Source organism: Moschus berezovskii, chromosome 15 (assembly GCF_049115385.1).
Source record: "Moschus berezovskii isolate FMDL1 chromosome 15, NW_MosBer_1.0, whole genome shotgun sequence".
In the NCBI taxonomy this organism is placed as follows: Eukaryota; Metazoa; Chordata; class Mammalia; order Artiodactyla; family Moschidae; genus Moschus; species Moschus berezovskii.
Window position 1 is genome coordinate 9594197 of NC_142474.1, and position 25189 is coordinate 9619385.

At 43.3% G+C, this 25189-nt stretch overlaps 1 pseudogene across 1 annotated transcript; it reads right to left on the bottom strand.

The window, feature by feature from the left end:
- Positions 1–288: 288 nt before the first annotated feature.
- On the bottom strand, positions 289–24993 carry LOC129555894 (uncharacterized; annotated as a pseudogene). The gene is made up of 24 exons (XR_016039239.1): positions 24814–24993; positions 23546–23644; positions 22958–23041; positions 21684–21755; positions 20378–20476; positions 19792–19875; positions 18646–18717; positions 17379–17477; positions 16793–16876; positions 15521–15592; positions 14216–14314; positions 13629–13712; positions 12484–12555; positions 11215–11313; positions 10628–10711; positions 9331–9402; positions 8027–8125; positions 7440–7523; positions 6293–6364; positions 5025–5123; positions 4439–4522; positions 3048–3119; positions 1731–1829; positions 289–494 (listed from the first exon to the last, which is right to left on the bottom strand). The product of XR_016039239.1 is annotated as an uncharacterized LOC129555894 (transcript).
- Positions 24994–25189: the final 196 nt, after the last annotated feature.

The window sequence follows — 25189 nt, forward strand, 5'->3', positions numbered from 1 at the left end:
ACTCAGGAGCACTGCAGACCTGCCCTGGAGGGTGGCTGAGTCAGTGTTCCCAACTGAGAAAGGGGAGCGTGTCATCAGGCTGAGATGACCACAAAGAGGCGTCTGGGGTTGACCTTCTGCCATTCTCTCCCTGGAGAACTCGCTCAGCGTGTGGTTTCACAGGACACTGCGGCCTCTTCTCCTGGCAGCAGCGAGGAGGAAGACGCTGTGCAGGGTGAATGGTGTGTGGCCCCTGAGCTCCGCCCCTTCCTCCAGCCCTTCCCCTCCTCCTGTGCCCTGGCCCCTGTCTTACCACAGGGACTATGCCTTTGGATAGCAGGTCTCCATGCACTCCTCCAACGTTAGGAAGTTGTTTTTGTTTCCTCCACAACCGCGATACACAAACAGCTCACAGAGGCCGGTCTGGGCATTGAAGAAGTACCTGTTCATCGAGGCCTTGCAGACACCCACAAATTTAGGCTCCACGCAGAAAGCAGGCATAAAAGCTGGTGAAACTAGAAGGGCAATGGCTCAGTTATGAGGATGGTCATCACTGCTCCGTACAAGGACAACAACTAGAACCACAGGTTTGTTTGCCATAGAGAATGTTAGGGTGGGGCAGTGTGATCAAATTGAAATGCCCATTTCAGTTGAAACACCCCTTCTGGGACAGAATATGAGCATTGCTAAGGATGACATGATATAGTAATCATGTACAAATGTCTATCTCCTCATGGAGTCTTCTAAGGAAGATAGGTATAATGCCTTTGATAAGCTGAAGAACATCTATAAGACTTCCAAGGTGGTCCAGTGGTTAAGAATCTGTATTCCAGTTAAGTAGTCGTAGGTTCAGTTCCTTGTCAGGAAACTAAACTTTCAAACACTGCAGACACTAGGAGGCAGGGCATAAATTCTTTACACTCATGACTGGAACTCTGTTCAAAGGATGTATGTAATATATTTCCCTTCTTCAGATGAGGAAATTGTGAATAATTTTTCCCATGAAACACAGCATGTGGATGGTAGAGTCAGGACAAGATGCTATGGTGTCATAACGCATCTGATATAATATATGATTCTATTGGGAATTCAGGAAACACAGTTTACTTGTAAGAGTTTCTGGAGCTGGCGACATACTTTCATTACTTCCTTGTACGTAAGGTAACTTAAATGCCCAAATCAAATGGCAGACTGAGCCTGGATTTATCCTATAACAAATATATGGTGTCTCTATGAACATTAAGCAATTCTCCAGACACCCACTGGGTGTCCCGCAGTCAACTGATGTCTGGTATGAAGTCTCTGCAGTTACTGCAGATCCCACAGGTTGAGCACCCAAGACTGTCCTCACTTTAGTGCAAGCAACGTGGTCCCCACTTAGTTTGGCTTATGACCAAATGGTTAAAATGGAGAGGTCCATGATCCCAACTCCATGTTCAATAACTGAGTGTTAATGATGACCAAACTTTGGACAACACTTATTTACTGCTCCCAGATGAATACACATGAAACATTCACAGTGAAATGGAGGAGAAGAGTAGGGCAAAGGAGCAGTGGAGGTGTGTGGAGCCTCCATTCCCCAGTGAGCACAACACCCTCACAATGGTCCTGACCACCCAGAAAAAACTCTCTGAACCTAAATATTTATGCACTGTTCAGGTTTCAATAAACAGGCTTATTGAATGAATCATTGGTCATTGATCTGAATATCAGTGCTCTTCCCTCTTCCCCAAGATGCAGACACTACAAACCTTTATTCTCCTCACTGAGTGTTGAGTATTCCATATTAAGTGTTGGCAATTCCTCTTGTGTATGGTTATCGAATTGTATCCCGGAAATCATCACCTGACCTATGAAAGAGAGTAAGTTTCAAGAGTTTCAGAACACATAGACCATGAAAAAAGAAAAGGAACACAGAAGCATTAGATAATACCAGTCAAAAGACAACAAAGGAAAGGGCCTGGAGACTTTCCTTATATTGTATCAGCCTTGTGCCCACAGGCTACCCCACAAGGGCTGTTTCTTGCTTTCCCTGCAGTTGCCCTCCTCCATGGTTCAACATCTTTTAATTACTCTTAACAACACAGGAATAAACATTATTTGTTAGAGAAATATTTTTATGTGGCCAAACTACGTAGGTAGACAATCTTTTTAAAGATTAAAACATTCTGATGGAAAATGGGCAAATCTGGTCATGACACGTGAATAAAGTCTTTCTATTCATAACTCGTCATCTCTTCTAAGAACTAATGTCACATGTTTCCCCTATACAGATGAGGAACTGCTGATGACTTGCCCCAGGACACAAGCATGTGGGTGGCCTGGTCAGGACAAGATACTGTCATGTCACATCACATTTGATACACTATTGATTGGCTAGGAACTCGACGGTATAAATAATGGGTGAGCGTTTCCAGGTCCAAGGGCTTACTTTCACTACTCAACACTCCCCAAGCCTCACCTGAGCCTTCACATCACAGGGGAGGGTGAGCCTGGGTGAGTCTATTTTTCCTGACACCAAATATGTGGTTTTTCCACCAACCATCCAATTCCCAGCACCCAACAGGCCTCCCACTGTTCACTGACTTCTGATACTGTGTTTTTGGAGTCAGGGCCGATGCCAGAGGTTGAGGTATCAAGAATGCCCTGACTTCAGATGCCAGCCATGTGTTCTTGGGTTATCATGCTTCTGACCAAGTGACTGAAACTCGAAATTTCCATGACTCCACCTCCATGCTCAAAAAGTCAATCAAACCAGCAACCAAACTCAGGAAAACTCTTAATCACTGTTCTCAGATTAACATACAGGAAATAACTCAGAAACCATGAAATGGAGGAGATCTTTCGGACATGGGAGGAGTGGAGGTGGATGGAGCCTCCTTGCCTTCCTGCGCAGACACCCTCACCTCATGACCGTTTATTCCCTTGTCATAAGCTCTCTGAGCCAATATTTACAGATTTTTATTGAGGTTTCATTCAAGAGTTGTACATATTGAATCGTCAGCCGGTGGTGACGGACCTCAGGCTCAGTGCCCTCCCGTCTCCCCAGAGGAGCAGAAAGTCCTAACCTTTAAGTGCTTTCTTGACTATTTCAGCCAATCCTGTGAGTATACTGGCTCCCTTTCCGAAAATCTTGGTACCTAAGAAAGACAAACATTTCAAAATTGTCATGACTATCGGACCAAGAACAAGGACAATGTTCAAATATGAAAAATAAAATGATAAGAAGTAGACAAAGGAAAAGGTCTGGATGATTTGCTAATATTGTTCAAGCCTTGGTCCCATGAGCCAAGGGCTGGTTTTCATCCTTTCCCAGCAGTTCCATTTCTGAGTGGTCAGGGTCTGTGTGATTAATTTTTAAATAGAGGGATAATCATCACTTGTCCCGTAAATATTCATTCTCTAGGTAGAGAAATATTTCATGAACATATCCTTCTGGAAAATGACCAAACATGGCCATGAAATGTGAATAAACTGCTTTTATTTATGACTGATAATATGTTCAGTGGAGAAAGAAATAGCAACCCACTCCAGGATTCTTGCCTCGAAAATCCCATGGACAGAGGAACCTGGCGGGCTATAGTCCATGGGTTGCAAAGAGTCGGACACGAATGAAGAAACTTCACTTCGTGTTCAAAGAACTCATGCAGCGCTCATCTGCTGTTCAGACGAGGACTCTACATGACTTGCCGGAGGACACATGGCATGAGGGTGACAGGTTCCAAACAAGATGCACCCCGTCACAACCACTTGATACACTCTCCTATTCTGAAGGGAGCTCTGAAAATACCGGTAACTGGTAACAGCTTCTGGGTGCAGTGCCTCACTTTCATTACTCCCCTGGCCCAGCACTCACCTGAGCTCCCAAAGCACAAGGGAGAGGGAGTTGGGATTCCTGGACACCAAATATGTGGTATCTCTCGAAACAACATCCAATTCCCCAAACACCCATTGGGTGTGCAACAAGGCAACTTAATTCGGAGGGGAAATCGGGGGAATATACATTCTGCAGGTTGAGGTCTCAGAACTGTGCTCACTTCAGATACCAACCACGTGGGCACATCCCTCATGATTTGACAAAGTGTCTAAAACTGGGAAGTTCCATTACTTCACATCCATGTTCAATAATTCAGTTAATCTGATGACCAGCCTCAGGAAGACGACTCACACGCGGGTCTCACAGTAGTGTTAAGGATAAATCTAGACACACCAAAGTGACTGAGATGTGCAAGGCAAAGCGGAAGTGGAGTTGTGGGGAGACGCAATGTCCTGGAGAACACAGGACCCTCCCAACACCAACCTCACTAATTTAACAGCCCAGAAGCTCTCTGAATGCCAACTTTTATGGATTCTTCTTCAGGTTTCATTCAACAGGTATTTTGATTGAATCATTGTCCAGTGGTTACTGTTCCCATAATCAGGGCCCTTTCCTCTCCCCAGAAATACAAGAATATCAAACCTTTCATCACACCGCCGAGGATACTTTTGACCACATGTACTACTGAACGCTTCTCAAGTACCCGTTTATGGCTTGTCTCCACACCTATGAAAGACAGAAAATTCCAGATTTCAGGAGGCCTGGTCCATGAACTAAAACAAGGATCAAATATGCATAATAAAATGGTAGTGAAGAGTGGACAAAGGAGGGAATAAATATGGATAATAAACAGTTGTCAAACGGGACATGGAAAGGGACTGGAGACTTTCCTAATCATGTCTCAGCTTTGGTATCAATAGTCAACATACAGAGGACTGTTTCACACATTCCCTGCAGAACAGTCATACCAGGTTTTCCTAATTTCTTTTCATGATAGCAGAATACTCCTTTATTGACACCTAAATATTTTTCCTTGCCCAAACTGAGAAGGTAAAGAAATTTTTTGAGATTTATACATCTTCTTGGAACATGCAAAAAACTCACCATGAAATATTTACGCACTGCTGAAGTTTTAAGAAACAGGCATATTGATTGAATCACTGGTCATTGGTTATTGATCTGAATCTCAGCACCCATCCCTCTTGCACGAGGTTCAGAAACTACAAACCTTTGTTCTCCTCACTGAGTATTGAGTATTCAATCTCAAGTGTTGGCACTTCCTCTTGTGTATGGTTATTGAATTGTATGCTCGAAATCATCACCTCATCTATGAAAGAGAGGAAATTTCAAGAGTTTCAGGAAGCCTGGTATATAAAACAGGAAAAGGATCATACATGGTTAGGATAATACCAGTCAACAGACAACAAAGGAAAGGGCCTGGAGACTTTCATTATATTGTAAAGCCTTGTTCTCACAGGCTACCCTACAAGGGCTGTGTTTCTTGCTTCCCCTGAAGCTGCCCTCCTCCATGGCTCTACATCTTTTCATTACTCTTAATAATACAGGAATAAACCTTTTCCACCAAGAAATATTTTCACTTGGTAACAGCAAGTAGGTAGAGAATATTTTTTCAGACTAACACCTTGTGGTGGGAAGTATTCATAACTCGTCACCTGTTCTAAGAACTCATGTAACATGTTTCCCTGATCAGATGAGAAAACTGCAGACGACTTGCACCAGGACACACATTCGGGTATCTTGGTCAGGACATGATCCTGTCACGCCACAACGCATTTAACACAATATTGCTTGGCTATGAACTCAACAATACTGAGAACTGGTGAGAGTTTCCAGGTTCAGGATCTTACTTTCCTAACTCACCTCTCCTCAAGCCTCCCCTGAGCCATCACATCACAGTGGTGGGTGACTCTGGGATTTTTCCTAATACCGAATACGTGGTTTTCCAACAACCATCCAATTCCCAACAGCCAATGGGCCACCCAGTGTCCATTGACCTTTGATACCGTATCTGTGGAGCTAGTGCCTATGCCACAGGTTGAGGTATCGAGACTGCCCAGGCTTGAGATGACAACCATGTCTTCTCAAGTTATTGTGTTTCTGAACAAGTGAATGAAACTTGACATATTCACTCTACCTCCATGCTCAAACACTCAATCAATCCAGTGAACAAACTCAGGAAAACTCTTAATCACTGTTCTCAGAGTAACGTGCAGGAAAATTACTCAGAAACAGTGCAATGGAGGAGATCTTCAGGGCACAGGTGTACTAGAGTTGGATGGAGTCTCCTTGCCTTCCTGAGCAGAAAACCCTCGACTCATGACCGTTTAACCCCATATTATAAGCTCTCTGAGCCAATATTTACAGGTTTTTATTGAGGTTTCACTCAAGAGTGGTACATATTGAATCCTCAGCCAGTGGTGACTGACCTCAGGCTCAGTGCCGTCCTCTCTCCCCAGAGGTGCAGAAAGTCCTCACCTTTAAGTGCTTTCTTGACTATTTCAGCCAATCCTGTTAGGATACTGGCTCCCTTTCCGAAAATCTTGACACCTGTGAAAGACAAACATTTCAGGGATATTTTACCATGATCCAGGACAATATTCACATTTGAAAAATAAAACGTTAGGAAAAGGTTAGACAGAGGAAAGGCGTGGGGAATTTTCTAATATTCTACAGGCATCGGTGCATGAACCAACCACATAAGACCTGCGTTTCACGCTTTCCTGGCAGTTGCTGTTCTCAGTGATCAGGTCTGTGTGACTAATATTTAAAGAGAGGGATAATCATCACTTGTCCCATAAATATTCATTCCTTTTGGCCCCATAAGTAGGTACCGAAATGTTTCATGAACATTTCATGGTATAAAATGACCAACCATGGCCATGAAATGTGAATAAGCTTTTATATTTATGACTCGTAATATGTTCCAAGGACTCATGCAGCACATATGCTGTTCAATGAGGACTATAGATGACTGGCCAGAGGACACATGGCATGTGGGTACAGGTTCAGAAAAGATGCTCCCTGTCACAACCCACTTGCTATACTATCCCGTTCTGCCTGGAACTCTGAAAATACCGATAATTTGTAACTACACCTGGTGCATTGTCCCACTTTCAGCACTCCTCTGACCCAGCACTCAGCTGAGATCCCAAAGCACAAGGGAGAGTGAGTTGGGTTTCCTTGACACCAAATATGTGGTGTCTTTCGAAACAATATCCAGTTACCCAAAAACCCATGGGGTGTGCAACAACGCAATTTAATTCGGAGAGGAAATTGGGGGACTTAACATATTTTCTACATGTTGAGTCACAGAATTGTCCCGAGTTTAGGAGCCAGCCATGTGCACCCATTCCTCATTATTTGGCAAAGTGTCTAAAACTGGAAAGGTACATTACCCCAACTCCATGTTCAGTTACTCAGTTAATCTGGTGACCAAATTCAGGAAGATGCTCACAACACCACCCTCCCTGTATTAACAGGCCTGAAGCGCTATGTACACTCACATTGGTGGATTCTTCTTGCGGTTTCACTAAACAGGAATTTTAACTGAATCATGAGCCAGTGAGGGCTGTTCCCAATCTCAGTGCCCTCTCCTCTCCCCAGAGGTACAGGAAGAACAAACCTTTCAGCACACCGCCGAGGATCCCTTTAACCACAGGTAGTACTGAACGCTTCTCAATGCCCTGTTTATGGCTCGTCTGCACACCTAGGAAGGAGAGTACATCCAAGAGTTAGAGGAGGCCTGGTCCATGGACTAATACAACGATCAAATATGGATAATAAAAGACTCGTCAACAGTGGAAAATGAGGGGGAAAATATGGATAATACACAAGAGTCCAAAGAGATCATGGGAATGGGCCTGCAGACTTTCCTAATAATGTCTCAGCTTTGGTATCAGGAGTCAACTTACACAGGGCTATTTCTTACGTTGCCCGCAGAACATTCACACCAGCTTGCTCTAATTATTTTTCATGATAGAGGAATACTCATTATTTCACACTCAAATATTCATTGTGGCGCAAAGTACATAGGTAAAGAAAATTTTTAGATGAATACATAATGGCGGAAAAGGCACTAAATTCACCATGAAATATTTATGCACTGTTGAGGTTTCAAGAAACAGACATATTGATTGAATCATTGGTCACTGGTCATGGATCTGAATCTCAGTGCTCTTCCCTCTTCCGTGAGGTGCAGAAAATACAAACCTTCATTCTCCTCAGTGAGTGTTGAGTATTCAATCTGGAGTGTTGGCAATTCCTCTTGTGTATGGTTATCGAATTGTATCCCGGAAATCATCACCTGACCTATGAAAGAGAGTAAGTTTCAAGAGTTTCAGAAGTCATGGGCCATGAAACAAGAAAAGGAACACAGATGCATGAGATAATACCAGTCAAAAGACAACAAGGGAAAGGGCCTGGAGACTTTCCTTATATTTTATCAGCCTTGCGCCCACAGGCTACCCCACAAGGACTGTGATTCTTGCTTTCCCTGCTGCTGTTACCCACGTGGCTCGGATCTTTACATTACTCTTAATAATACAGGAATAAACATTATTTGATAAAGAAATATATTTACTTGGCCACAGCAATTAGGTAGAGAATTTTTTTTCCAGCTTAATGCATTGTGTTGGAATATGGACAAATCAGGTCATGACACGTGAATAAAGTGTTTCCTTTCAAAACTCTATATCTTTTCTAAGAACTAATACAACATGTTTCCTCTGTTCAGATGAGGAACTACTGATGACCTGGCTAGGAATAAGCATGAGGGTTGCCTGGTCCAGACATTCTATGATGATGTCAAAAACCATTTGATTCACTATTGATTGGCTAGGAACTTGCCAATACAGAGACCTGGGGAGAGTTTCCAGGTCCAGGGCCTTCCATTCACTACTCAACTCTCCCCAAGCCTCACCTGAGCCATCAAATCACAGTCGAACTTGAGTCTGGGTTTTTGCCTGACACCAAATATGTGGTTTTTCCAACAACCATCCAACTCCCCACACCCATTGGGCCGCCCAGTGTCCATTGACCTTTGATACCATATCTTTAGAGTTTTTGGCGATGCCACAGATTGAAGTATGAGACTGACAGACTTCAGATGACAGCCATGTGTTCTCCAGTTATCATGTTTCTGAAAAAGTGACTGAAACTTGACATTTCCACTCTACCTCCATGCTCAAACACTCAATCAAACCAGTGAACAAACTCTGAAAAACTCTTAATCACTGTTCTAAGTAAAATGCAGGAAGAAAGCTCAAAAACAGTGAAATGGAGGAGATATTTAGGGCACGGGTTTAGAGGAGTTGGATGGAGTCTCCTTGCCTTCCTGAGCAGAGAACCCTCGACTCATGGCCATTTAGCCCCACATTATAAGCTCTCTGAGCCAATATTTATGGGTTTTTATTGAGCTTTCACTCAAGAGTGGTACGTATTGAATCGTCAGCCAGTGGTGACTGGCCTCAGGCTAGGTGCCCTCCTCTCTCCCCAGAGGTGCAGAAAGTCCTCACCTTTAAGTGCTTTCTTGACTATTTCAGCCAATCCTGTTAGGATACTGGCTCCCTTTCCAAAAATCTTGGCACCTGTGAAAGACAAACATTTCAGGAATATTGTACCATGATCCAGGACAATGTTGACGTATGAAAAATAAAACAATAGGAAATGGTAACACAGAGGAAAGGTACGGAGAATTTTCTAATATTCTACGAGCCTTGGTGCAGGAACCAACCACACAAGGCCTGGGTTTCATGCTTTCCTGGCAGTTGCTGTTCTCAGTGGTCCAGGTGTCTGTGATCAATTTTTAAATAGAGGGATATCATCACTTGTCCCATAAATATTCCTTCTTTCTAGCCCCAAGTAAGTAGGCACAGAAATGTTTCATGAACATTTCCTGGTATAAAATGACCAAACATGACCATGAAATGTGAATAAGCTGTTTATATTTATGACTCATCACACATTCCAAGGACTCATGCAGCACATATGCTGTTCAGATGATGTCTCTACTTGACATGAGATGATGTCTCCACCTTGTCTCTACAGAGGACACATGGCATGAGGGTGTCAGGGTCCCAACAAGATACACCCTGTCACAACCCACTTGATACACTATCCTTTTTGCCTGGAACTCTGAAAATACCGACAACTGGTAACACATTCTGGGTACAGTGTCTCACTTTCATTACTCCCCTGGCCCAGCACTCAGCTGATCTCCCAAAGGACAAGGGAGAGGGAGTTGGGGTTCCTTGACACCAAATATGTGGTGTCTCTAGAAACAATATCCAATTCCCTGAACACACACAGGGTGTGAAACAAGGCAGTTTAATTCGGAGAGGAAATTGTGGGAGTTATCTTACAGTGTGCATGCTGAGTCTCAGAATTGTCCCGAGTTCAGGAACCAGCCATGTGCACCCATTCCTCATGATTTGGCAAAGTGTCTAAAACTGGGACGTTCCATTACCCCTCTTCCGTGTTTAAAACTCAGTTAATCTCATGACCAAACTCAGGAAGTCCACTCACATAGGGATTGCAACTTGTTACTAAGGATAATTCTAGGCACACCAAACTGAGTAGATGTGTAAGGCAAAGTGGAAGTGGAGTTGTGGGAAACTCCATGTCCTAGAGAACACTGGACCATCCCATCACCACCCTCCATGTTTTAACAGCCCAGAAGCTCTCTGAATGCCCACATTTGCGGATTCTTCTTGAGGTTCACTAAACCGGAATTTTGATTGAATCATGGGCCAGTGAGGACTGTTCCCAGTCTGAGTGCCCTCTCCCCTCCCCAGAGGTACAGGAAGAACAAACCTTTAAGCACACCGCCGAGGATCCCTTTAACCACAGGGAGCACTGAACGCTTATCAATGCCCTGTTTATGGCTCGTCTGCACACCTGGAAAGACAGTAAATACAAGAGTTCAAGGAGGCCTGGTCCACGGACTAATACAACGATCAAATATGGATAATAAAATAGTCATTAACAGTGGACAACTGAGGGGGAAATTATGGATAATAGCAACAGTCAAAAGAGCACGTGGGAATGGGGTTTGGAGACTTTCCTAATAATGTGTCAGCCTTGATATCAGGAGTCAACCTACACAGGGCTCTTTCTTACTTTCCCTGTGGAACATTCATCCCAGCTTGCTCTAAATATTTTGCATGATAGAGGAATACTCATCATTTGACCACCAAATATTCTTTGTGGCCCAACGTAAGTAGGGAAAGAAATCTTTTAAGATGAATACACCTTGGCGGAATATGCACAAAATCACCATGAAATATTTATGCCCTGCTGAGGTTTTAAGAAACAGGCATATTGATTGAATCACTGGTCATTGGTTATTGATCTGAATCTCAGCACCCATCCCTCTTGCGCGAGGTTCAGAAACTACAAACCTTTGTTCTCCTCACTGAGTATTGAGTATTCAATCTCAAGTGTTGGCACTTCCTCTTGTGTATGGTTATTGAATTGTATGCTCGAAATCATCACCTCATCTATGAAAGAGAGGAAATTTCAAGAGTTTCAGGAAGCCTGGTATATAAAACAGGAAAAGGATCATACATGGTTAGGATAATACCAGTCAACAGACAACAAAGGAAAGGGCCTGGAGACTTTCATTATATTGTAAAGCCTTGTTCTCACAGGCTACCCTACAAGGGCTGTGATTCTTGCTTCCCCTGAAGTTGCCCTCCTCCATGGCTCTACATCCCTTCATTACTCTTAATAATACAGGAATAAACCTTTTCCACCAAGAAATATTTTCACTTGGTCAGAGCAAGTAGGTAGAGAATATTTTTTCAGACTAACACCTTGTGGTGGGAAGTATTCATAACTCGTCACCTGTTCTAAGAACTCATGTAACATGTTTCCCTGTTCAGAAGAGAAAACTGCAGATGACTTGCACCAGGAAACACATTCGGGAGTCTTGGTCAGGACACTATCCTGACACGTCGCAACATTTTTGACACAATATTGTTTGGCTAGGAATTCAACAATACTGAGAACTGGTGAGAGTTTCCAGGTTCAGGGTCTTACTTTCCTAACTCACCTCTCCTCAAGCCTCCGCTGAGCCATCACATCACAATGGTGGGTGACTCTGGGATTTTTCCTAATACCGAATACGTGGTTTTCCAACAATCATCCAATTCCCAACAGCCAATGGGCCACCCAGTGTCCATTGACCTTTGATACCGTATCTGTGGAGCTAGTGCCTATGCCACAGGTTGAGGTATCGAGACTGCCCAGGCTTGAGATGACAACCATGTCTTCTCAAGTTACCGTGTTTCTGAACAAGTGACTGAAAATTGACATATTCAGTCTACCTCCATGCTCAAACACTCAATCAATCCAGTGAACAAACTCAGGAAAACTCTTAATCACTGTTCTCAGAGTAACGTGCAGGAAAATTACTCAGAAACAGTGCAACGGAGGAGATCTTCAGGGAACAGGTGTACTGGAGTTGGATGGAGTCTCCTTGCCTTCCTGAGCAGACCACCCTCGACTCATGACCATTTAACCCCACATTATAAGCTCTCTGAGCCAATATTTACGGGGTTTTTATTGAGGTTTCACTCAAAAGTGGTACGTATTGAGTCGTCAGCCAGTGGTGACTGGCCTCAGGCTAGGTGCCCTCCTCTCTCCCCAGAGGTGCAGAAAGTCCTCACCTTTAAGTGCTTTTTTGACTATTTCAGCCAATCCTGTTAGGATACTGGCTCCCTTTCCGAAAATCTTGACACCTGTGAAAGATAAACATTTCAGGACTATTTTACCATGATCCAGGACAATATTCACATTTGAAAAATAAAACATAGGAAAAGGTTATACAGAGGAAAGGCATGGAGAATTTTCTAATATTCTACAAGGATCGGTGCATGAACCAACCACACAAGACCTGCGTTTCACCCTTTCCTGGCAGTTGCTGTTCTCAGTGGTCAGGTCTGTGTGACTAATATTTAAAGAGAGGCATAATCATCACTTGTCCCATAAATATTGATTCCTTTTGGCCCCTTAAGTAGGTACAGAAATGTTTCATGAACATTTCCTGGTGTAAAATGACCAAACATGGCCATGAAATGTGAATAAGCTTTTATATTTTAGACTCGTAATATGTTCCAAGGACTCATGCAGCACATATGCTGTTAAATGAGGACTATACATGACTGACCGGAAGATACATGGCATGAGGGTACAGGTCCAGAAAAGATGCCCCCTGTCACAACCCACTTGCTATACTATCCCGTTCTGCCTGGAACTCTGAAAATACCGATAATTTGTAACAGCACCTGGTGCATTGTTCCACTTTCAGTACTCCTCTGACCCAGCACTCAGCTGAGCTCCAAAAGCACAAGGGAGAGTGAGATAGGTTTCCTTGACACCAAATATGTGATGTCTTTCGAAACAATATCCAGTACCCAAACACCCATGGGGTGTGCAACAACGCAATTTAATTCGGAGAGGAAATTGGGGGACTTAACATATTTTCTACATGTTGAGTCACAGAATTGTCCCGAGTTTAGGAGCCAGCCATGTGCACCCATTCCTCATTATTTGGCAAAGTGTCTAAAACTGGAAAGGTACATTACCCCAACTCCATGTTCAGTTACTCAGTTAATCTGGTGACCAAATTCAGGAAGATGCTCACAACACCACCCTCCCTGTATTAACAGGCCTGAAGCTCTATGTACACTCACATTGGTGGATTCTTCTTGCGGTTTCACTAAACAGGAATTTTAACTGAATCATGAGCCAGTGAGGGCTGTTCCCAATCTCAGTGCCCTCTCCTCTCCCCAGAGGTACAGGAAGAACAAACCTTTCAGCACACCGCCGAGGATCCCTTTAACCACAGGTAGTACTGAACGCTTCTCAATGCCCTGTTTATGGCTCGTCTGCACACCTAGGAAAGAGAGTAAATCCAAGAGTTGGAGGTGGCCTGGTCCATGGACTAATACAACGATCAAATATGGATAATAAAAGACTCGTCAACAGTGGAAAATGAGGGGGAAAATATGAATAATACACAAGAGTCCAAAGAGATTGTGGGAATGGGCCTGGAGACTTTCCTAATAATGTCTCAGCTTTGGTATCAGGAATCAAACCACACAGGGCTGTTTCTTACGTTCCCTGCAAAACATTCAAACCAGCTTGCTCTAATTATTTTTCATGATAGAGGAATACTTATTACTTCACACCCAAATATTCGTTGTGGCGCAAAGTACGTAGGTAAATAAAAATTTTAGATGAATACATAATGGCGGAAAAGGCACTAAATTCACCATGAAATATTTATGCACTGTTGAAGTTTCAAGAAACAGACATATTGATTGAATCATTGGTCACTGGTCGTGGATCTGAATCTCAGTGCTCTTCCCTCTTCCGTGAGGTGCAGAAAATACAAACCCTCATTCCCCTCAGTGAGTGTTGAGTATTCAATCTGGAGTGTTGGCAATTCCTCTTGTGTATGGTTATTGAATTGTATCCCGGAAATCATCACCTGACCTATGAAAGAGAGTAAGTTTCAAGAGTTTCAGAAGACATGGTCCATGAAAAAAGAAAAGGAACACAGAAGCATGAGATAATACCAGTCAAAAGACAACAAAGGAAAGGGCCTGGAGACTTTCCTTATGTTGTATCAGCCTTGTGCCCACAGGCGACCCCACAAGGACTGTGATTCTTGCTTTCCCTGCAGCTGTTCCCCTCGTGGCTCAGATCTTTTCATTACTCTTAATAATATAGGAATAAACATTATTTGATAAAGAAATATATTTACTTGGCCACAGCAATTAGGTAGAGAATTTTTTTTCCAGCTTAATGCATTGTGTTGGAATATGGACAAATTAGGTCATGACACATGAATAAAGTGTTTCCTTTCATAACTCTTCATCTTTTCTAAGAACTAATGTAACATGTTTCCCCTGTTCGGATGAGGAAACTGCTGATGACCTGGCAAGGAATAAGCATGAGGGTTGCCTGGTACAGACATTAAACGATGATGTCAAAAACCATTTGATTCACTATTGATTGGCTAGGAACTCGCCAATACAGAGACCTTGGAGAGTTTCCAGGTCCAGGAGCTTCCATTCACTACTCACCTCTCCCCAAGCCTCACCTGAGCCATCAAATCACAGTGGAATATGTGTCTGGGTTTTTTCCTGACACCAAATATGTGGTTTTTCCAACAACCATCCAATTCCCAACACCCATTGGGCCGCCCAGTGTCCATTTACTTTGATACCATATCTTTAGAGTTTTTGGTGATGCCACAGATTGAGGTATGAGACTGACAGACTTGAGATGACAGCCATGTGTTCTCCAGTTATCATGTTTCTGAAGAAGTGACTGAAACTTGACATTTCCACTCTACCTCCATACTCAAACACTCAATCAAACCAGTGAACAAACTCAGGAAAACTCTTAATCACTGTTCTCAGAGTAACATGCAGGAAGAAAGCTCAGAAAAAATGAAATGGAGGAGATATTTAGGGCACGGGTTTAGAGGAGTTGGATGGAGTCTCCTTGCCTTCCTGAGCAGAGAACCCTCGACTCATGACCATTTAGCCCCACTTTATAGGCTCTCTGAGCCAATATTTATGGGTTTTTATTGAGCTTTCACTCAAGAGTAGTACGTATTGAATCGTCAGCCAGTGGTGACTGGCCTCAGGCTAGGTGCCCTCCTCTCTCCCCAGAGGTGCAGAAAGTCCTCACCTTTAAGTGCTTTCTTGACTATTTCAGCCAATCCTGTTAGGATACTGGCTCCCTTTCCGAAAATCTTGGCACCTGTGAAAGACAAACATTTCAGGAATATTGTACCATGATCCAGGACAATGTTGACGTATGAAAAATAAAACAATAGGAAAAGGTAACACAGAGGAAAGGTACGGAGAATTTTCTAATATTCCACGAGCCTTGGTGCATGAACCAACCACACAAGGCCTGGGTTTCATGCTTTCCTGGCCGTTGCTGTTCTCAGTGGTCCAGGTGTCTGTGATCAATTTTTAAATAGAGGGATAATCATCACTTGTCCCATAAATATTCCTTCATTCTAGCCCCAAGTAAGTAGGAACAGAAATGTTTCATGAACATTTCCTGGTATAAAATGACCAAACATGACCATGAAATGTGAATAAGTTATTTATATTTATGACTCATAATACATTCAAAGGATCATGCAGCACTTATGCTGTTCAGAGGAGGACTATACCTGACTTTCCGCAGGACACATGGCATGAGGGTGACAGGGTCCCAACAAGATACACCCTGTCACAACCCACCTGATACGCTATCCGTTTTCTGCCTGAAACTCTGAAATACTAATAACTGGTAACATTCTGGGTACAGTGTCTCACTTTCATTACTCCCCTGGCCCAGCACTCACCTGATGTCCCAAAGGACAAGGGAGAGTGAGTTTGGGTTCCTTGACACCAAATATGTTGTGTCTCTAAAACAATATCCAGTTCCCTGAACGCACACAGGGTGTGCAACAAGGCAGTTTAATTCGGAGAGGAAATCGTGGGAGTTATCTTACAGTGTGCATGCTGAGTCTCAGAATTGTCCTGAGTTCAGGAACCAGCCGTGTGCGCCCATTCCTCATGATTTGGCAAAGTGTCTAAAACTGGGAAGTTCCATTACCCCTCTTCCGTGTTCAATAACTCAGTTAATCTCATGACCAAACTCAGGAAGACCACTCACATAGGGTTTGCTACTTGTTACTAAGGATAATTCTAGGCGCACCAAACTGAGTAGATGTGTAAGGCAAAGTGGAAGTGGAGTTGTGGGGAACTCCATGTCCTAGAGAACACTGGACCCTCCCATCACCATCCTCCATCTTTTAACAGCCCAGAAGCTCTCTGAATGCCCACATTTGCGGATTCTTCTTGAGGTTCACTAAACCGAAATTTTGATTGAATCATGGGCCAGTGAGGACTGTTCCCAGTCTGAGTGCCCTCTCCCCTCCCCAGAGGTACAGGAAGAACAAACCTTTAAGCACACCGCCGAGGATCCCTTTAACCACAGGTAGTACTGAACGCTTCTCAATGCCCTGTTTATGGCTTGTCTGCACACCTAGGAAAGACAGTAAATCCAAGAGTTCAAGGAGGCCTGGTCCATGGACTAAAACAACGATCAAATATGGATAATAAAATACGTGTCAACACTGGAAAATGAGGGGGAAAATCTGGATAATACTCAATAGTCAAAAGAGAACGTGGGAATGGGGCCTGGAGACTTTCCTAATAATGTGTCAGCCTTGATATCAGGAGTCAACCTACACAAGGCTCTTTCTTACTTTCCCTGTGGAACATTCATCGCAGCTTGCTCTAAATATTTTGCATGATAGAGGAATACTCATCATTTGACCACCAAATATTCTTTGTGGCCCACATAAGTAGGGAAAGAAATCTTTTAAGATGAATACACCTTGGCGGAATATGCACAAAATCACCATGAAATATTTATGCCCTGCTGAGGTTTTAAGAAACAGGCATATTGACTGAATCATTGGTCATTGGTTATTGATCTGAATCTCAGCACCCATCCCTCTTGCACGAGGTTCAGAACTACAAACCTTTATTCTCCTCACTGAGTATTGAGTATTCAATCTCAAGTGTTGGCACTTCCTCTTGTGTATGGTTATTGAATTGTATGCTCGAAATCATCACCTCATCTATGAAAGAGAGGAAATTTCAAGAGTTTCAGGAAGCCTGGTATATAAAACAGGAAAAGGATCATACATGGTTAGGGTAATACCAGTCAACAGACAACAAAGGAAAGGGCCTGGAGACTTTCATTATATTGTAAAGCCTTGTTCTCACAGGCTACCCTACAAGGGCTGTGATTCTTGCTTCCCCTGAAGTTGCCCTCCTCCATGGCTCTACATAATTTCATTACTCTTAATAATACAGGAATAAACCTTTTCCACCAAGAAATATTTTCACTTGGTCACAGCAAGTAGGTAGAGAATATTTTTTCAGATTAACACCTTGTGGTGGGAAGTATTCATAACTCGTCACCTGTTCTAAGAACTCATGTAACATGTTTCCCTGATCAGATGAGAAAACTGCAGATGACTTGCACCAGGACACACATTCGGGAGTCTTGGTCAGGACACGATCCTGTCACGTCACAACACATTTAACACAATATTGCTTGGCTATGAACTCAACAATACTGAGAACTGATGAGACTTTCCAGGTTCAGGGTCTTACTTTCCTAACTCACTTCTCCTCAAGCCTCCCCTGAGCCATCACATCACAGTGGTGGGTGACTCTGGGATTTTTCCTAATACCGAATACGTGGTTTTCCAACAACCATCCAATTCCCAACAGCCAATGGGCCACCCAGTGTCCATTGACCTTTGATACCGTATCTGTGGAGCTAGTGCCTATGCCACAGGTTGAGGTATGGAGACTGCCCAGGCTTGAGATGACAGCCATGTCTTCTCAAGTTATCGTGTTTCTGAACAAGTGACTGAAACTGGACATATTCACTCTACCTCCATGCTCAAACACTCAATCAATCCAGTGAACAAACTCAGGAAATCTCTTAATCACTGTTCTCAGAGTAACGTGCAGGAAAATTACTCAGAAACAGTGCAATGGAGGAGATCTTCAGGGCACAGGTGTACTAGAGTTGGATGGAGTCTCCTTGCTTTCCTGAGCAGAGCACCCTCGACTCATGACCGTTTAACCCCACATTATAAGCTCTCTGAGCAATATTTATGGACTTTTATTGAGGTTTCACTCAAGAGTGGTACGCATTGGATTGTTAGCCAGTGGTGACCGACCTCAGGCTCAATGCCCTCCTCTCTCCCCAGAGGTGCAGAAAGTCCTCACCTTTAAGTGCTTTCTTGACTATTTCAGCCAATCCTGTTAGGATACTGGCTCCCTTTCCGAAAATCTTGACACCTGTGAAAGACAAACATTTCAGGACTATTTTACCATGATCCAGGACAATATTCACATTTGAAAAATAAAACGATACGAAAAGGTTAGACAGAGGAAAGGCATGGAGAAATTTCTAACATTCTACAAGCATCGGTGCATGAACAAACCACACAAGACCTGTGTTTCACCCTTTCCTGGCAGTTGCTGTTCTCAGTGGTCAGGTCTGTGTGATTAAGATTTAAAGAGAGGGATAATAATCACTTGTCCCATAAATGTTCATTCCTTTTGGCCCCATTAAGTATTACTGAAATGTTTCATGAACTTTTCCTGGTGCAAAATGACCAAACATGGCCATGAAATGTGAATAAGCTTTTATATTTATGACTCATAATATGTTCCAAGGACTCATGCAGCACATATGCTGTTCAATGAGGACTATACATGACTTGCCGGAGGACACATGGCATGAGGTGACAGGGTCCAGAAAAGATGCCCCCTGTCACAACCCACTTGCTATACTATCCCATTCTGCCTGGAACTCTGAAAATACCGGTAATTTACAATAGCACCTAGTGCATTGTCCCACTTTCAGTACTATTCTGACCCAGCACTCAGCTGAGCTCCAAAAGCACAAGGGAGAGTTAGTTGGGTTTCCTTGACACCAAATATGTGGTGTCTTTTGAAACAATATCCAGTTACCCAAAAACCCACGGGGTGTGCAACAGCGCAATTTAATTCGGAGAGGAAATTGGGGGACTTAACATATTTTCTACATGTTGAGTCACAGAATTGTCCCGAGTTTAGGAGCCAGCCATGTGCACCCATTTCTCATTATTTGGCAGTGTCTAAAACTGGAAAGGTACATTACCCCAACTCCATGTTCAGTTACTCAGTTAATCTGGTGACCAAATTCAGGAAGATGCTCACAACACCACCCTCCTTGTATTAACAGGCCTGAAGCTCTATGTACACCCACATTGGTGGATTCTTCTTGCGGTTTCACTAAACAGGAATTTTAACTGAATCATGGGCCAGTGAGGGCTGTTCCCAATCTCAGTGCCCTCTCCTCTCCCCAGAGGTACAGGAAGAACAAACCTTTCAGCACACCGCCGAGGATCCCTTTAACCACAGGTAGTACTGAACGCTTCTCAATGCCCTGTTTATGGCTCGTCTGCACACCTAGGAAGGAGAGTAAATCCAAGAGGTGGAGGTGGCCTGGTCCAGGACTAATACAACGATCAAATATGGATAATAAAAGACTCGTCAACAGTGGAAAATGAGGGGGAAAATATGGATAATACACAAGAGTCAAAAGAGATCATGGGAATGGACCTGGAGACTTTCCTAATAATGTCTCAGCTTTGGTATCAGGAGTCAACCTACACAGGGCTGTTTCTTACGTTCCCTGCAGAAGATTCAAACCAGCTTCCTCTAATTATTTTTCATGATAGAGGAATACTTATTATTTCACACCCAAATATTCGTTGTGGTGCAAAGTACGTAGGTAAAGAAAATTTTTAGATGAATACATAATGGCGGAAAAGGCACTAAATTCACCATGAAATATTTATGCATTGTTGAGGTTTCAAGAAACAGACATATTGATTGAATCATTGGTCACTGGTCATGGATCTGAATCTCAGTGCTCTTCCCTCTTCCGTGAGGTGCAGAAAATACAAACCTTCATTCTCCTCAGTGAGTGTTGAGTATTCAATCTGGAGTGTTGGCAATTCCTCTTGTGTATGGTTATCGAATTGTATCCCGGAAATCATCACCTGACCTATGAAAGAGAGTAAGTTTCAAGAGTTTCAGAAGTCATGGGCCATGAAACAAGAAAAGGAACACAGATGCATGAGATAATACCAGTCAAAAGACAACAAGGGAAAGGGCCTGGAGACTTTCCTTATATTTTATCAGCCTTGCGCCCACAGGCTACCCCACAAGGACTGTGGTTCTTGCTTTCCCTGCAGCTGTTCCCCTCGTGGCTCAGATCTTTTCATTACTTTTAAAAATATAGTACTAAACATTATTTGATGAAGAAATATTTTTACTTGGCCACAGAAATTAGGTAGACAATTTTATTCCCAGCTTAACGCATTGTGTTAGAATCGGACAAATCAGGTCATGACACATGAATAAAGTCTTTCCTTTCATAACTCTTCACCTTTTCTAAGAACTAATATAACATGTTTCCCCTGTTCAGATGAGATAACTGCTGATGACCTGGCCAGGAATAAGCATGTGGGTTGCCTGGTCCAGACATTATACGATGATGTGAAAAACCATAGGATTCACTATTGATTGGCTAGGAACTTGACCATACAGAGACCTGGGGAGAGTTTCCAGGTCCAGGGGCTTCCTTTCCCTACACACCTCTCCCCAAGCCTCACCTGAGCCATCAAATCACAGTGGAACATGAGGCTGGGTTTTTACCTGACACCAAATATGTGGTTTTTCCAACAACCATCCAATTCCCAACACCCATTGGGCCGCCCAGTGTCCATTGACCTTTGATACCATATCTTTAGAGTTTTGGGGGATGCCACAGATTGAGGTGTGAGACTGACAGACTTCAGATGACAGCCATGTGTTCTCGAGTCATCATGTTTCTGAAAAAGTGACTGAAACTTGACATTTCCTCTCTACCTCCATGCTCAAACACTCAATCAATCCAGTGAACAAACTCAGGAAAACTCTTAATCACTGTTCTCAGAGTAACATGCAGGAAGAAAGCTCAGAAACAGTGAAATGGAGGAGATATTTAGGGCACGGGTTTAGAGGAGTTGGATGGAGTCTCCTTGCCTTCCTGAGCAGAGCACCCTCGACTCATGACCGTTTAGCCCCACTTTACAAGCTCTATGAGCCAATGTTTATGGGTTTTTATTGAGGTTTCACTCAAGAGTGGTACGTATTGAATCGTCAGCCAGTGGTGACTGACCTCAGGCTCAGTGTCTTCCTCTCTCCCCAGAGGTGCAGAAAGTCCTCACCTTTAAGTGCTTTCTTGACTATTTCAGCCAATCCTGTTAGGATACTGGCTCCCTTTCCAAAAATCTTGGCACCTGTGAAAGACAAACATTTCAGGAATATTGTACCATGATCCAGGACAATGTTGACGTATGAAAAATAAAACAATAGGAAAAGGTAACACAGAGGAAAGGTACGGAGAATTTTCTAATATTCTACGAGCCTTGGTGCATGAACCAACCACACAAGGCCTGGGTTTCATGCTTTCCTGGCCGTTGCTGTTCTCAGTGGTCCAGGTGTCTGTGATCAATTTTTAAATAGAGGGATAATCATCACTTGTCGCATAAATATTCCTTCTTTCTAGCCCCAAGTAAGTAGGTACAGAAATGTTTCATGAACATTTCCTGGTGTAAAATGACCAAACATGACCATGAAATGTGAATAAGCTATTTATATTTATGACTCATCACACATTCCAAGGACTCATGCAGCACATATGCTGTTCAGAGGAGGACTATACATGACTTTCCGCAGGACACATGGCATGAGGGTGACAGGGTCCCAACAAGATACACCCTGTCACAACCCACCTGATACGCTATCTGTTTTCTGCCTGAAACTCTGAAATACCAATAACTGGTAACAGATTCTGGGTACAGTGTCTCACTTTCATTACTCCCCTGGCCCAGCACTCAGCTGATCTCCCAAAGGACAAGGGAGAGCGAGTTGGGGTTCCTTGACACCAAATATGTGGTGTCTCTAGAAACAATATCCAGTTCCCTGAACACACACAGGGTGTGCAACAAGGCAGTTTAATTCGGAGAGGAAATCGTGGGAGTTATCTTACAGTGTGCATGCTGAGTCTCAGAATTGTCCCGAGTTCAGGAACCAGCCATGTGCGCCCATTTCTCATGATTTGACAAAGTGTCTAAAACTGGGACGTTCCATTACCCCTCTTCTGTGTTCAAAACTCAGTTAATCTCATGACCAAACTCAGGAGGACCACTCACATAGGGATTGCTACTTGTTACTAAGGATGAATCTAGGCGCACCAAACTGAGTAGATGTGCAAGGCAAAGTGGAAGTGGAGTTGTGGGAAACTCCATGTCCTAGAGAACACTGGACCCTCCCATCACCACCCTCCATGTTTTAACAGCCCAGAAGCTCTCTGAATGCCCACATTTGCGGACTTTCTTGAGATTCGCTAAACTGGAATTTTGATTGAATCATGGGCCAGTGAGGGCTGTTTCCAATCTCAGTGCCCTCTCCTCTCCCCAGAGGTACAGGTAGAACAAACCTTTAAGCACACCGCCGAGGATCCCTTTAACCACAGGTAGTACTGAACGCTTCTCAATGCCCTGTTTATGGCTCGTCTGCACACCTAGGAAGGAGAGTAAATCCAAGAGTTGGAGGTGGCCTGGTCCATGGACTAATACAACGATCAAATATGGATAATAAAATAGTCATTAACAGTGGACAACTGAGGGGGAAATTATGGATAATAGCAACAGTCAAAAGGGAACGTGGGAATGGGGCCTGGAGACTTTCCTAATAATGTGTCAGCTTTGGTATCAGGAGTCAACCTACACAGGGCTCTTTCTTACTTTTCCTGTGGAACATTCATCCCAGCTTGCTCTAAATATTTTGCATGATAGAGGAATACTCATCATTTGACACTCAGGTATACTTTGTGGCCCAACGTAAGTAGGGAAAGAAATCTTTTGAGATGAATACACCTTGGCGGAATATGCACAAAATCACCATGAAATATTTATGCCCTGCTGAGGTTTTAAGAAACAGGCATATTGACTGAATCACTGGTCATTGGTTATTGATCTGAATCTCAGCACCCATCCCTCTTGCGCGAGGTTCAGAAACTACAAACCTTTGTTCTCCTCACTGAGTATTGAGTATTCAATCTCAAGTGTTGGCACTTCCTCTTGTGTATGGTTATTGAATTGTATGCTCGAAATCATCACCTCATCTATGAAAGAGAGGAAATTTCAAGAGTTTCAGGAAGCCTGGTATATAAAACAGGAAAAGGATCATACATGGTTAGGATAATACCAGTCAACAGACAACAAAGGAAAGGGCCTGGAGACTTTTATTATATTGTAAAGCCTTGTTCTCACAGGCTACCCTACAAGGGCTGTGATTCTTGCTTCCCCTGAAGTTGCCCTCCTCCATGGCTCTACATAATTTCATTACTCTTAATAATACAGGAATAAACCTTTTCCACCAAGAAATATTTTCACTTGGTCAGAGCAAGTAGGTAGAGAATATTTTTTCAGACTAACACCTTGTGATGGGAAGTATTCATAACTCGTCACCTGTTCTAAGAACTCATGTAACATGTTTCCCTGTTCAGAAGAGAAAACTGCAGATGACTTGCACCAGGACACATATTCAGGAGTCTTGGTCTGGACACGATCCTGACACATCACAACACATTTGACACAATATTGCTTGGCTAGGAATTCAACAATACTGAGAACTGGTGAGAGTTTCCAGGTCCAGGGTCTTACTTTCCTAACTCACCTCTCCTCAAGCCTCCGCTGAGCCATCACATCACAGTGGTGGGTGACTCTGGGATTTTTCCTAATACCGAATACGTGGTTTTCCAACAACCATCCAATTCCCAACAGCCAATGGGCCACCCAGTGTCCATTGACCTTTGATACCGTATCTGTGGAGCTAGTGCCTATGCCACAGGTTGAGGTATGGAGACTGCCCAGGCTTGAGATGACAACCATGTCTTCTCAAATTATCGTGTTTCTGAACAAGTGACTGAAACTGGACATATTCACTCTACCTCCATGCTCAAACACTCAATCAATCCAGTGAACAAACTCAGGAAATCTCTTAATCACTGTTCTCAGAGTAACGTGCAGGAAAATTACTCAGAAACAGTGCAATGGAGGAGATCTTCAGGGCACAGGTGTACTAGAGTTGGATGGAGTCTCCTTGCTTTCCTGAGCAGAGCACCCTCGACTCATGACCGTTTAACCCCACATTATAAGCTCTCTGAGCCAATATTTACGGGGTTTTATTGAGGTTTCACTCCAGAGTGGTACATATTGAATCGTCAGCCAGTGGTGACTGACCTCAGGCTAGGTGCCGTCCTCTCTCCCCAGAGGTGCAGAAAGTCCTCACCTTTAAGTGCTTTCTTGACTATTTCAGCCAATCCTGTTAGGATACTGGCTCCCTTTCCGAAAATCTTGACACCTGTGAAAGACAAACATTTCAGGACTATTTTACCATGATCCAGGACAATATTCACATTTGAAAAATAAAAAGATAGGAAAAGGTTAGACAGAGGAAAGGCAAGGAGAATTTTCCAATATTCTACAAGGATCGGTGCATGAACCAACCACATAAGACCTGCGTTTCACCCTTTCCTGGCAGTTGCTGTTCTCAGTGGTCAGGTCTGTGTGACTAATATTTAAAGAGAGGCATAATCATCACTTGTCCCATAAATATTGATTCCTTTTGGCCCCTTAAGTAGGTACAGAAATGTTTCATGAACATT